This window comes from Ursus americanus, chromosome 11 (genome assembly GCF_024610735.1).
Source record: "Ursus americanus isolate L20-20 chromosome 11, mUrsAme1.1.p, whole genome shotgun sequence".
Classification (NCBI taxonomy): Eukaryota; Metazoa; Chordata; class Mammalia; order Carnivora; family Ursidae; genus Ursus; species Ursus americanus.
This window is the reverse complement of record NC_142137.1, coordinates 40387500-40401071: the sequence shown is the minus strand read 5'-3', so window position 1 is coordinate 40401071 and position 13572 is coordinate 40387500. Positions and strand designations below refer to the sequence as shown.

Below are 13572 nucleotides of genomic sequence, written 5' to 3'. Positions count from 1 at the left end.
ATTTCTTCTTTACAAAACTTCTACCCAGTCAAACTAGGAGGCCAAAGGTTGAAGTTAACTATTTTTCAAAGAAAAAGTTTAAAAAATACAATCTTGATTTTATGTCTTCCCCTTTTCCAAACAAAAGAAACAAAGAAAAATGACCTTTGCTCCTGGATTTTAAAAAAACTATAAAAGATACTTGGTAAGATTTGAATATGGACTGGATATCAGACAGATACCAGGAGAGTACTGCTAATTTTATCAGGTGTGATAATGGTATTAAGATTAGGAAAGAAAATACCTTTATTTTTAGAAGTATGATAAAATATTGATAGATGAAGTTTTACCATGTCCCTAAATTACTTTTAAATAACTCAGGGGGGAAAAAAAAGTCTTACATAAAGTTAAAGAAAACATGGCAAAAGTTTTTACTGTTGTGTCTAGAGAAATAGTACAACACAGTCTTAATGGAGCTAGTTGCTGGCGAGAGCAGGAGGCAACAGTACATAAGCAGGTGACTGCATAGAACAGTCTGTAACTCCTTAAAATCAGGAGCAACAGCAGTAAAGTCAGCGCACCATGGTATGATTGTTCAAACTTTTCTGTATTTTTGAAATTTTCATATTAAGCACTTGAAAAACTAAACTAAAATGCATAATTTCAAATAATCACCTTTGGGAAGAATGTCTAGAGCGGAGGGTTCGTTATGAAAGTGGAGGAGGCAACATCTTGTAATATTATTTATTTGTTTGCCAACCTGGTTGATGTCTTGTCTAGATGATAGACAGGTAAAAAGAAAGTGAAAAATGGTTTGGCCAAAAAACACCAGAGTTAGAAACTTTTGCTTCTTGTGGCCAAGTGGCAAATCCAAAATCAGTAATACTCAGAACACACAGGAAACCTGCCTCATCAAATCATGGTAAGGTGGATCCATAAGTTAATTTGCATGCCAATCTTGATATGTGAACATATTCGTGTAAAAAAATATTGTCTGTCTCAGTGTTTCTCGGTGTACTTATGGATCAGCATGGGATCTTGTGAAAACACAGATTATGGTCAGTGGTTCCAGTGGGATCTGATAGTCTTCATTTCTAAAAACCTCCCTTGATGCCATTGCTGCTGGTCCACAGGCCACAGTTTGGATCATAAAGGCCTACAATACAGACCAAATATTGGTCCAAAAACCCAGTGAAAGTCAAAACACAAAAAAGATCCATCCTCCACCATGTATATGTATGATACAGTCTTTCCCATGCAGAGACTTACAGATACTTTATACGTCTATATATTTAGAATCTTGGAACCAATACGCACAAATGCTGAGATTTCAGCAAATGTCCATCAAAATAGAGTTGTATTCCATTTGGTCCTCCCTTCTGATTAACTATATGGTATGAAAATATAAGTATAAAACAAAAATTCAACTTTAATATGACTTTATATAATGTTCTAAATGGAAGATAAAAGAATTTGTATTACTCTGATTATTTGGTGAAATTCTTCTAAAAGATTCAATACTTTTAAGGCAAGTCTTTAATAGTCACTCTTACAGTTTGGAATTCTATTAAATTTTATCATTGATTATACTAGTAAACGATATTTATATTTTTATTAAGTAACCTTCAGTTATTTGTCAATATTATATTCATGATTTATTTTTTTCAGTAAGATTAGTAGAATTTCAGATGTCACCTTTAAAATTAAGTGTTAAAATATATGTATATATTATATATATCATATACAATATTGTGAGCAAATTGATAGCATATGATATATGGCTTGATGCGCCTGAGAGCGTTTTCTTTCTTGAAATGACTTAAAGTTTTGGTGGCTACGGTAGATTGTATTTTCCAAAAGTGGAAACACCTATACAAACATCTAAGTGTTATCCCATCTACATGTTCTTTTTATAATGTGGCTGGCACTCTTCGCATCAAAAGGTGATATCTGTATTCTCTCCCCTTAAATCTGCTTGGGAGCTTGTGACTGAACAGCCCAATGTAATAGAGCAGAAGTGATGCTATGTGACTTCCAAGGCTAGGTCTCTAGCATCCAGCCACCATGTTGTAGTGAAATAAAGGCCATGAAGAGATTTAAAACAAAACAAAACAAAAACGTGGCTGGGAAAACTAACAGCCCCAGCTAGACTCCAGTCAACATCAGTATCAACCACTAGACATGCAAATGAACAAGTTTTCAGTGCTCTAGCTTCCAACCTCTGAGACTTCTAGCTGAGACCCCAAGCATGATGGAGCAGAGAAAAACTATCCCCTCTGTGCCCTGTCTGAATTCCTAATCTAAGGAATCTGTGTGAAATAATACATGATTATTTTGTTTTAACGCACTAAGTTCTTGAGGAATGTATTATACAGCAATAGGTGATTAACATACATTCGGGTATCTGGAGCTGGTAGTATTCTGAATGGCAAAAGTGGGTACTGCCATAACAAAAACCAAGGAGTGGCTGAGGGATTGCATGAAGAGCAAACACTGGACGAATTCGGAGAAGCCTTCTGTGAAAATCTAAAGGGTCTTGAACACATTGAACTGAAGTCTTTTAAGAACCTGTAGTCTTCTACAAGTGATGGGCGCAACAAAGGCAGGAAATGTAGATAAAATTAAATGTCTTTATAACCTGCTGCCCATTGACAAATACTTGTGAAAGGCAGATTATAACCTTCCTCCAGGATCCTGTGAGTCTTCCTTAGCATATGAAAGTCCCTTTGGAATTTCCCTTATCTTTTCTTCTCCCAACCCCAAGGTACTAATCACTTACTTGCTCCTCACAGTCCCCAGGGCAGCAGGGAACAGCAGGGAACAGCAGCAGCTCTTTTTGCTCATGGGTCCTGTCCCCGTGCTTCAATAAAACCACCTTTTTTGGCACCAAAGACGTCTCAAGAATTCCTTCTTGGCTATTGGCTCCAGATCCCACCAACCTCACCAACATTAAAAAAAACTACATCACAGAGTTGTTCGTGAGGGCAAAAAAGAAATAAGGGAAATACTACTGGAAAAAGAAAAGGGATCTTGGTTCTGTTGCAGCAAAGGATTTAGCAACATTTCTGACTGTGCTAAAGTGAGAACATAAAAACTGTACCTAATGAACTGGGTGACAGAGCCAAGGAGATTTCTAGGCAGCACTGAATTCACCACACGGATGTTTCTTCTGCTTATAGTAAAATGCAACAGGAGAGAGAAGCAAAAGGAAGGACTGTTAAAAAGCCAAGAATTGTGTCCGCTCCAGACTATACACAATGCTAAAATTAAGAAATTGCCTCCAAGTAGACCCAATCCAAGGCCCAATTAGGAAACATGGTTTAAAGATAAACTAAAGATGTGACTAAAATTCTTTGTTGACACCTCAGGAAGGAGTAAGGCAGTGCCTCAGAGAACTGTTGTCAGTAAAAATGCCCTCCAGGTGTTTGAGTGGTAGCCTCTCATTTAAATAACTGGGCTCCTCTTAGGGCACCCTGGGTGGTTCAGTCCATTGAGCATCGGACTCTTGGTTTCAGCTCAGGTCATGATCTAGGGTTGTAGAATTGAGCCCTGCTCCATGCTCAGCTTGAAGTCTGTTTGAGATTCTTGCCCTCTGCTCATCCCCCTTCCTATCCCCACCTCCCCTGCACTTGCAGGTACACACTCTCTCCTTCTAAAATAAATAAATAAAACCTTTAAAAAATTTGGGCTCCTGGGATGCTGTCCCTCAGCAATTTCACCAGAAGCCCACAGTGGAGCAAGACTTATTCTAAAGGGTCTGTCTCTAGAGTGAACCCCAACAATATTCATGAAAGACTTACAAAGCTTTAAGGGAGAACTGTGTTAATATAAATACCACCAGACTAGACTAAAATGGGCAGGGACAGTACAAAATGAAAAGAGCCTTTAGAAACAAAACTATAAAGCAGGCCAAGGAAACTACTCACTTGGAAACACAAGCTACTTTTTATGGCAGATGGGAGAGAAGGATGACTTAGAGATTGGAATGAATAGACACAAGGGCCATGGAGAATCATTCCCAGGAAGCAGCAGGAATGAGAGCTTCTCAGGAAGTGGCAGCATATGCCCACTGGATTTCAGAATTGTTATGAACTAGAGAAATACCATGTGCCTCCCATTTCCCCCTTTTCTGAATGGAAAGCAGTTATCTTATTCCTGTCTCACTATACCTGTCGGGCGGAGGTGGGGGACAGATGGTTTTTCTTTAGGTCTTCAGGCTGGTAGGAATTAGAGGAGCTTTCCTTCAGGAAATCTATATCAAAAGCTTCGTCTGTAACTGAGCCTGATGTACATTACGAGATCCTGCTTCTCAAGCTGAAGCTGTGATGAAAAGAAACTTTGGGGGTTCTTGGGAGACAGTAAGCATATTTTTATTTGGGAGAGATACCAACCACTGGGCACCAGAAAACAGACTATGAACCCCACTGATCCTCACCTCCTGGTGTTCAGATCCCTGTGTAGTGCCCTCCCACACTGAATCAAAGCTGACCCGTGTGAGTAAAAGAATACATCAAAAGTAACTGCGAGTGATTTCCAAGGCTAAGTTATAAAACACACTGCAGCTTCAGTCTTAGCCTCTTGGATTGATCCAGGGGAACACAGCCATCATATATTAAAGACAATCAAGCAGCCCTGTAGAAACGCCCGTATAGAGGGAAACTGAGACTTGCAGCCAACGGCCACACCAATTTGCAAGTCATGTAGGGAACCATGTTAGAAGTCCATCTTCCAGTATCAGTCAAGCCTTTCGATTAACTTCAGTCTTAGCTGACAGATGACCACAACCTCATGCGTGCATTAAGCCAGAATTGCCCGGCCATGCTACTTCCAAATTTCTGACCCACAGAAATCATAAAAGATAAATAATGTTGAATTTCTTTAGTTTGGGACTGATTTGTTATACATCACTACATAACAATACAGGGGACTCATGATTCCTTTACATAAAATAACATGTACCATCTTTTATACCATTGTTACAGGGCATGGCTTTGTGTAGCACAATGTTATTTTGAAGTATCACCTCATTATTTTTCTTTTCTCATTTCTTTTTTTAACATTCTTTCCCCCCTGACTCTCCACCATTAAAAGTAGTTGAAGAGCCCAAGGCTCATTGCATCAGGGAAGCAAAGGTCAGATATCGTGCAGAATTTAAAAATCATTGCTGACATTTCTTGGCTCGGTTTCAAAATAGATTTAACTTAAGTCCATAACAAGTCAATGATCTGAAAGCAAGAACATTTGACTTGCAAGAGGCAAAATTTGTTACTTGACAAATGGATTATTTTTTCCTGGAATTCTCAAAATTGGGATTTACTTATTGAACACCAAGCCAGAGCAACTAGAAGTTAGAGTTTTCTTTCTCAATGATAGGAGGATGTGGCATAACAGTAGTTCCTGCCAGACCGGCTCTGAGAAGGAGGAAAGGGAGAGAGAGAGAAGGAACGTGATACAAATTGAGACATGTTATCACTTAACGGCTAAGATGTGGAAGGTGGCCCCCTGTGATGTTTGCTTTCAATCCTACCTACAGCTCTTCTCCAGAAAAAGGTATACATAATATTAGTGAGATTATATCATTTATGCTTATTATTTTTAACTTTTTCTATTATTTAAAATCAGCCTATTACATAAAGTACTCTGAACAAAAATATAATTGGATATATTAGTGGGTATTTAAGAAGTGACCAACAAATCTACAGAAAAATGTTAAAGTTATATATAGAGAGAGCAAACATAAACCATAAGCCTCCACCACTGACACAGGACAATTATGGTAATTAGTCCACATTTTTTTCAATTTCTTAAAATATTTGATTATGATCACATGAGCACACCCCCAGATTGAGGCCATTCTGCCCCGTGCCAAATTCACAGCTGCTAGGGCACTAGGAGACAAACACAAAAGATGTTTTTGGCTTTTTAAAAAAAGATTTATTATTTATTTAGCCAGGGAAGGGCAGATGGGGAGGGAGAGAATCCTCAAGCCCACTCCCCAGTGAGAGTGGAGCCCAATGCAGGGCTCAGTCCTGGGACCCTGAGATCATGACCTGAGCCAAAATCAAGAGTTGGTTGCTTAACTGACTGAGCCACCCAGCCGCACCTCACAAAAGATGTTTAGAAAGGATATTCTTTGTTTTCTGGATTTCAAATCCATCCTTGTTATGCATCCTTAGAAATGTTGGGGCATCTGGGTGGCTAAGTCAGTTAGGCATCTGACTTCAACTCAGGTCATGATCTCAGGGTCCTGGAATTGAGCCCCATGTCGGGTTCCCCACTCAGCATGGAGTCGGCTTGTCCCTTTCCCTCTGCCCCTCCTCCACTTGTGCTGTCTCTCTCTCTCAAATAAATAAAAATTTTAAAAACAAAAAAGAAATGTGCAATATTGACTCAGCATTTTTTACACCATCACTAGCACTTCACACCCACCCAATGGATCTCAAAGGTCACTCCCTTAACCAAAGCATTCCTTTAACCCAATGGGTGAGAAGAGCTCTGTGGCAGTCATCTTCTCGATACTAAAGATGGTAGTGAAGGGTGCTGCAGTAGAGTTGGTGTCCCTGATCTCAGTAGGAATGATGGGGTCCCACCGTGAAAGAGACCAGGGATGGAGCTTTCATATCAGAGATAAGGTGAGAGCAATTACCACAATAAATCAAAGTGTTAGAATGGGAATAAGTGTTTGACCTAAAGGCATCTGTGGTGGTGGCAAGCTAATCACTGCGTCTCTAGAAATGAATCAGATGAACAGTCTATTAAGGTGCTGCTTGGCATAGATAGATGATAAAATTCTAGGTCGGCTGGGAAGAAATCTAGCTTCGGTTGCCCAACTGGAGATTCATGGCTTTTCCTCATTCCCAGCCTTAAACAGCTGACAGAACTTTAGCCCCTGACACAAATACATGCTAAGTCAGTTTGAGAAAGGACCTTGCAATGTGACTGCAGGTATATATACCGTGAGTTTCCTACAAAGCCTTCCCCACAGCTACCTGTGGCCGTTTACCAGGATGACTTTGTAAAGCCTTCAAAACAAAAGAATATTCTTTTGACTAGTGAATGAGATCACACAAGTGCTTTTTTTCGTGACTTGTGGTTTTTCAGTAGTAATCGCATTCTTTTCTCTACCATTGGCATTGCAAACAATTCTTCGTTTTATTGTTAGTTTTTGATTTTTAAAGCCATTTTATCCCAAAGCCATTTTCTCATTATAAAAACAGGCTGTGTTATTTATGGACTGGAAACTCACATTTGGTCTAGTCTTACATATTTTTCAGGATATGCTCGGTAGTGTTTATATGTCATTTTGGTGACATTGTAACATTTTTAAAAAATTTAATGTGTTACAATGACAATTACTATTACAGATAGAAACAGTTTTATCATTAAAATTAATACCAAAAAAATATCACTTTTATATTGCCAGTCTGAAACTGTGTAGTCCCTAGTTTCCCCCACTGGGAAATAAATATTTATTTTTGTAAGATAATATCTGATAGTACAAATATTCTGAGGAGCCCAACTATCATATTATAAACTATATACTAAAAAAAAAAAAAAATCTACCTACCATATATCATACCAGATGAATTGTAGGCATATTCCATACAACTAAGAAGACATACACCTACATATAGCATTTGTATGCCTATTTTAGATTTTTCTTGAATTTAATCTAAAGACATTGAAACTTTATCATTTCTATAAAGGTATTTGATGACATGTAAATTTATTCCCATGCATTCTTATTTGGGTTCTGTGCCTAGTTGATGCCAGCTTTGACCATCACACACAGAAATTGCAACTGCAGAACTGCACAGTCCTGGGAATCTTAGAACACAGAAGGAATCCAATTAATATTAGTTTCATTCTCCTTTCTCCACCTATGTCATAAATAAATGTTTGAAAATGCATAAAGAAACTTAGAAGTTTCTTTATGAAACTTTATGAAATACTTTATGAAAGTATTATAATACTTTCAGTAGTCTGAAAAAGTTCAATCAAATCCTTCTAAAATCCTAAAGAGAAGCTTCTTGAAATTGTTTTTCATCAGTTATGTATCACTAGGTGGTTCCTTTCTTAAAAATATTTTCTCCACCTGCCCACAGATACTTGTATGTTTTCTATTCACTATCTGGCTTTTTCACTTCTTTTTCTCTGTAAGGAGGGAGATCATCTCAGGAATTAATTAAGTGTGGTGCCTATTTTAACCCACAAGTTTGCTGACACTTCTCCTGTTGAGAGGAGACCTCAACCCCTTCTCAAGTTCTGGTGGGATCTGTGACTGCTTTTACCAATTGAGTGTATTGGGCATGATGCTATGTGAGTCCCAAGGATAGTTCATAAGAGACCATGCAACGTTCCCCCTGGACTCAGAAAACACTCATTCTTAGAGCACTGAACTGCTTTCTTGTAGAAATCCAATTATCCTGAGACCATAATGCTGGAGAACCGTCATGTAGGCCTGCTTGTTGATAATCCCAGATGAGCCAATTCTCAGCCACCTCAGGTCAGACACCAGACAGTTGACCAAAGCCATCTTGAGAGGGATACTCCCAGTCCCAGCTGTCCCATCTGCCAACTCTGCTATTTGAGTCATTCTAGTCGAGGTCCCAAACATATGGAGCAGAGCAGAGCTGTCCTTTCTGTGCCTTTGTGAATTCTTGACCCTCAGGATCTGTGGGCAGTTCTAGCAGTTTGTTACACAACAATCACCAGCCAGAAGAAACAGTATTAGTCATTTACATCTTACTCATGCATTTAACATTCATCAAAGGCTTAATGAGGCAAGACATTGTATTAGCTTTATTTCAGGTTGGATGAACGTCTCTGATTCCTTCTGAAGATCAGGTTTTGCTAAAAGTTGGGCCATGGAGGCACTGGGCAAGATGTTAAGTACATTATGAGCTGGGCATAAATAAGCAAAAGGACAGTGCAAAGGACAGAGGAAGAAAATGAGAACAAGAGCGAACAGAGAGGGAAAAAATGACGTCAGGGTTTTTTCCCTGACCCAAGTTGACTGCACAGGTTGCCATCTGGCCCAGAAAGCCACCATGAAATGGCAGAGACACCTTGACTTCATTTAAGGAGTCATTTAGTTACGAAGGACAATCAAGCTTCATTCAGTAGTCATTTCTGGATAGGAAAAATAGATGCTTTATCAATTTAGCACATTGCTCATAAAGGCTAAGGACTGGACTTTAAGTAGCATAAGCTTATGAAAAAAATTTTTTTAAATACTGATATTTCACTGCCTTTTTAGAAATATGTGTGAATGGTCAGATGTAGTCAAAGATGCTTACAGACATAGTTACTTCCCAATAGCTTTAGAAGCCTCTGTAGGGAATGTCTATGAAAGGCATTTCTGAAAAAAATGGGCTAAATGAAAATGGGAAAGCCTTAAAACTGTAAAAATAAGGCTCCATAAAAATGTATTGTATACTGGCCTCATCCAAAACAAAAAGGAAAATCTTTATGTGACCATTCGATGCTCTTTATACATCATGAGCCTTTCATTTTTAAGTTAAAGCTATTAGATACAGTACTCGAAGTGATCCTTACATAACCACGTTCTTTAAATGTTAGCAACTTAACTTTTACACACTCTCCTGCTTCCCTTGCTTGTCACAACTTCTAGAAAATAGTTGTACACTTGATTCTTCTGCCCCCACTCCCCTTCACTCCTCATTGTGGAGCAGGCTTCCTTTGCAGGTTTACCTCTGTCCCTACACTTGACGGAAACTGTGCTCATCCAGTCCCCTCCCAATTGCCAAATCCAATGAACTTTTAGTAATTATCTGATTTAGCATTTAACTCTGTTGCCTGTTCATCTTCTTATTATATAATGATATATACATATAATTTTATATGTAATTTTTATTCAGTGACAAAATAACATATGCTCACTGCAAAAAAAAAAAATAATAATAATTGGAAACTACACTGAAGAGTAGAACCAAGCCTTCTCCTCACTATCCCACTTGTTGGGAGAACCAGTGTTCCCAGTTGAGGTTCATCGGACCAGACATTTTTCTGTGCACATTTAGTATATAATTTGAAATTTCAAACCCAAACTGAACGAGAGGATTTGACATGAAAAATAAACTATCCTTTACACTCAATCCTCACTTTTGATATAGCCACTTATACAAGTGTATTTCTTTTGGTGGTTATATCCATTATGCTTGTAAACATTCATTTATTTATCAATTTAAACTACATCTAAACTTTACATCAAAAACTAGGGATGTACTATATAATATATATAACATAATATAATAAAAATTATTATAAAAAAATAAAAAATAAACTACATCTAACCACTGCCCCCATCATGAAGAATGAGGAATTTTGCTGGCTTTGAAAACTTTTTCACTTCTTATTCCCACATGTCACACACTTCAAACTCTAAAAGGCATGCTTTTATGTATTCAGATTTTCTATTTCCTAATCTATGCCTTCAAATAAGATACATTTCCTATTTCTTGACTCATTCATTTTAGGCATTATGTCATTCTTTATGACATCCAGTTTTACGTCACTTATCTTCTCTAATAACTTAAAATAATTATTTCCTTTGTCTACAGGTAAATTTTAAATAAAACAGCATTTATAATAATTATTTAAGTATAGCTCCCTGCAGAATCAAGTGGTGTGACTGGACAATGAGTAGAAATGGATCTCCTGTCATTAAGTTTGTGCAGCTAGAAGGAACACACAGCTAACAACGGGGGGGGGGGGGGGAGCACGTTGCTTTTATTTGTTTATTTTTATGATGCTATACTTTCTCCTTATCATTAAGGTCTCTTAACTTTTTAATCACATGTTTTATTACAGGAAATTCTTTCTCATCTAGGACATATTTTCCTGGAGCTGTCTTATTCCCATTCTAATTTGTACTATAGACCTACTACATAACCATCATCCTGGAATTATTTTTCTTTTTTTAAAAGTCTTCTGCTATTTATTTCAATATTTTATTATAACTTCATTTAAAAAAAATAATGTAGCAAACCATCTTCTCAGTCCTCTGAGGAGAGCAAATTAGCATTTAAAATTTTCCGCCCTTGGATTGACTTGCAGAAGACATCTCATTTTCAAGAAAATCCCAGGGGACAAAAATCTTACAAGTAGCGTTTTAGCAGATTTCTTTTCACGTAGAAATTGCAGTAAAAAATGGTAGTCTCAAATAACAGGCATTGTTGAGTAGATGCAACTTTAGTATTTGGAAAGGATTAATAACTTACAAAGATTGACATTTTACTTATTACTAGTGCTTGTAATAACAAGATTTTTAGTTCATTGAACAAATATTTATCCAGAACTCAGTATGTCCTTAGCATTGTTTTCTGCTCAGGGGATATAGCAGTTCCTCATGAAGAGTTTATTCTAGTTGATGAAGTAGAGGCAAAGATAAGAAACATAAAAATCAAATATAGAATGAAAAGTCAATTGTTGATGATGCTAGAAAGGTGTGATAAGAGAGTGCTGGGGGATGGAGGATGGGGCAGAATTTAAGCAGGGCACACCTTGGGTGGGGGCGAGGTCTCTCTGAAAAAGTAAAATGGGTTTTGTTTTGTTTTTTACCTTTTACAGTTTCTTCTCTTCATTTTATTTTTAAAAATTGTTTTATTTCAAAATAATCACAAAGTTACAGAAAAGTTGGAGATATAATACAAAATATTTTTTTCTGAACTGTTTGAAAGTAAGTTGCTGGATTGTTCCACCATTTCTGAATATTGTATTATATATTTCCTAAAGACAGGGAAATTTGCTACATAAACATAATACACACTAGATTAAATATTTTGTTTCATGGTCTCACTTTTTCTCTTCCTCGAGTTCCTCTGTTGTTTTGTTGAATAAATAGTGTGCAAGTCTTTCAAATATGATTGTCTACGAGTAGTAAAATTTTCTAAGTCTTGCGTAGCTAAAAATGTCCTTAGTTTACCTGAACTCTTGATTGGTAGTTTGCCTGGGCATTTAATTTTAGGTTCCAAATCATGTTTTTCTCTGACCTCAGTCTTCAAGCATACAATGTCTCTGATGACAAGTTGGACTCCCATTTATCAGAGGCAATAAGTAAAGACTTTTAGATCCTGTCTTTACCCTTCACTAATCTCTGTCTAGATGAGATATTTCTTCTTCATTCATGTGCTCTTCACTCTAGGTGCCCTTTGAAGCTAAGAACATATGTGTTTATGTCTAAAAAATTAATCATCTTATTATTTCTCTGGTAAATTCTTTAGGATGTTTCATTCTGTTTCTGAAACTTTTTGAAGGATCATAGCTCCCCTGGATGGATCCTCTAAGACTTCAAATTTTCTCCTACATGTTCCTATTTTTTTTTAGCCTGGTATGTAGATTTCCTCAGGTTTTCCAGAACTTCTTTTTATTTTTCTCAATTTCAGACATTGTATTTAAAATTTCTAATAAGTCCTTCTTGTTCTTTAGTATGTATGAAGACATACATAAAATTATACTCTGTGTTCAGAATTACCTGTTTCTTTCAGAGTTGGTTCATTGGTTCACACTGATTGTGTGTGTGTGTGTGTGTGTGTGTGTATGTGGTGTGATTATTTTTCCTCTAATATGATATTTGTCTATTTAAAATCATGAACTGAAGCCTAGCTCACTTGGGAAATTTTCTGGCCTGGGTTCCTTCTAGCAGCATATAATCCTGTTCCTCACCAGCCGTCCTTTCACTGAGAGGTGTGGACTGTGAGCTCTGAGCCCACAGACAACTTTCCTTTAAACGGCATGAGTAGAGAGCAGAGAGCTTATTCTGGGAATCCCAAACCAATTTTTTTTGGCAAGTAGCACTAGAAGAAGTGGTAACTTGCACAGCTGTTCAAACAACAAGCACCACCCCTGATCTCTAACCCCTACCCGCTCCCAAAACTGGACCTTTTATCTCCAGGTTGGGAGCATTTCTAGAGGCACCGCCATTAGGGAGCATGGTTTCTATCTCCATGGCAGCCTCTGTGCATGCACAACTGGGCTGTGCTTCTGCTCCTGTATTTCTTAATATATCACATAACTTCCATCTTTTCAGAAATTCATCAAGATTAACGGCTTGCATTTGAGAACTGCTATAAATTTATTACCCTGTACTTTTAGGTTTTATTTCAATGGGATTTGTGGAAGGAAAAGAGATATATGTATGTCCGACCTGTTACCTTGAACCAGATGCCACACTTTCTCAATGTCAAAGCCCTCAGCCAAAGTCCTCAGCCTCCTCTCTGCCACTTCTTTGACATTTATGTGTCCCATTAGTGCTGACTTCTTTCCTTTTACCTTTCTCTGAATGTTGATGTTTCATCCTTGTCTATCTTTCTCCTTCAATTTCCACTTTAAGCCAATGAACCCATTATACATGACTAACTCTCATTTCTATTTAATTTTTCCATCCAACCTCAAGAAATGGCATATACTTTTTATTATTAATAGTTTTTATTAATTTTTTACTATTCAAACTTTTTTTAGTTTTATAATTATTAATTTAATGATTTTAGTCATTAAATTATTAATTATAATTTTATTAATTAACTAATCAATTAATTAATGCTTAACTGGTCTAGACTGGTCTAAGGTAAT

At 37.2% G+C, this 13572-nt stretch overlaps 1 protein-coding gene across 1 annotated transcript in view; it reads right to left on the bottom strand.

Annotated features, from left to right (window-relative positions):
- The window catches only part of TRMT11 (tRNA methyltransferase 11), a 292966-nt gene that overhangs the window by 58443 nt on the left and 220951 nt on the right, over window positions 1-13572 (bottom strand). The gene's annotated exons all lie outside the window — the stretch shown is intronic.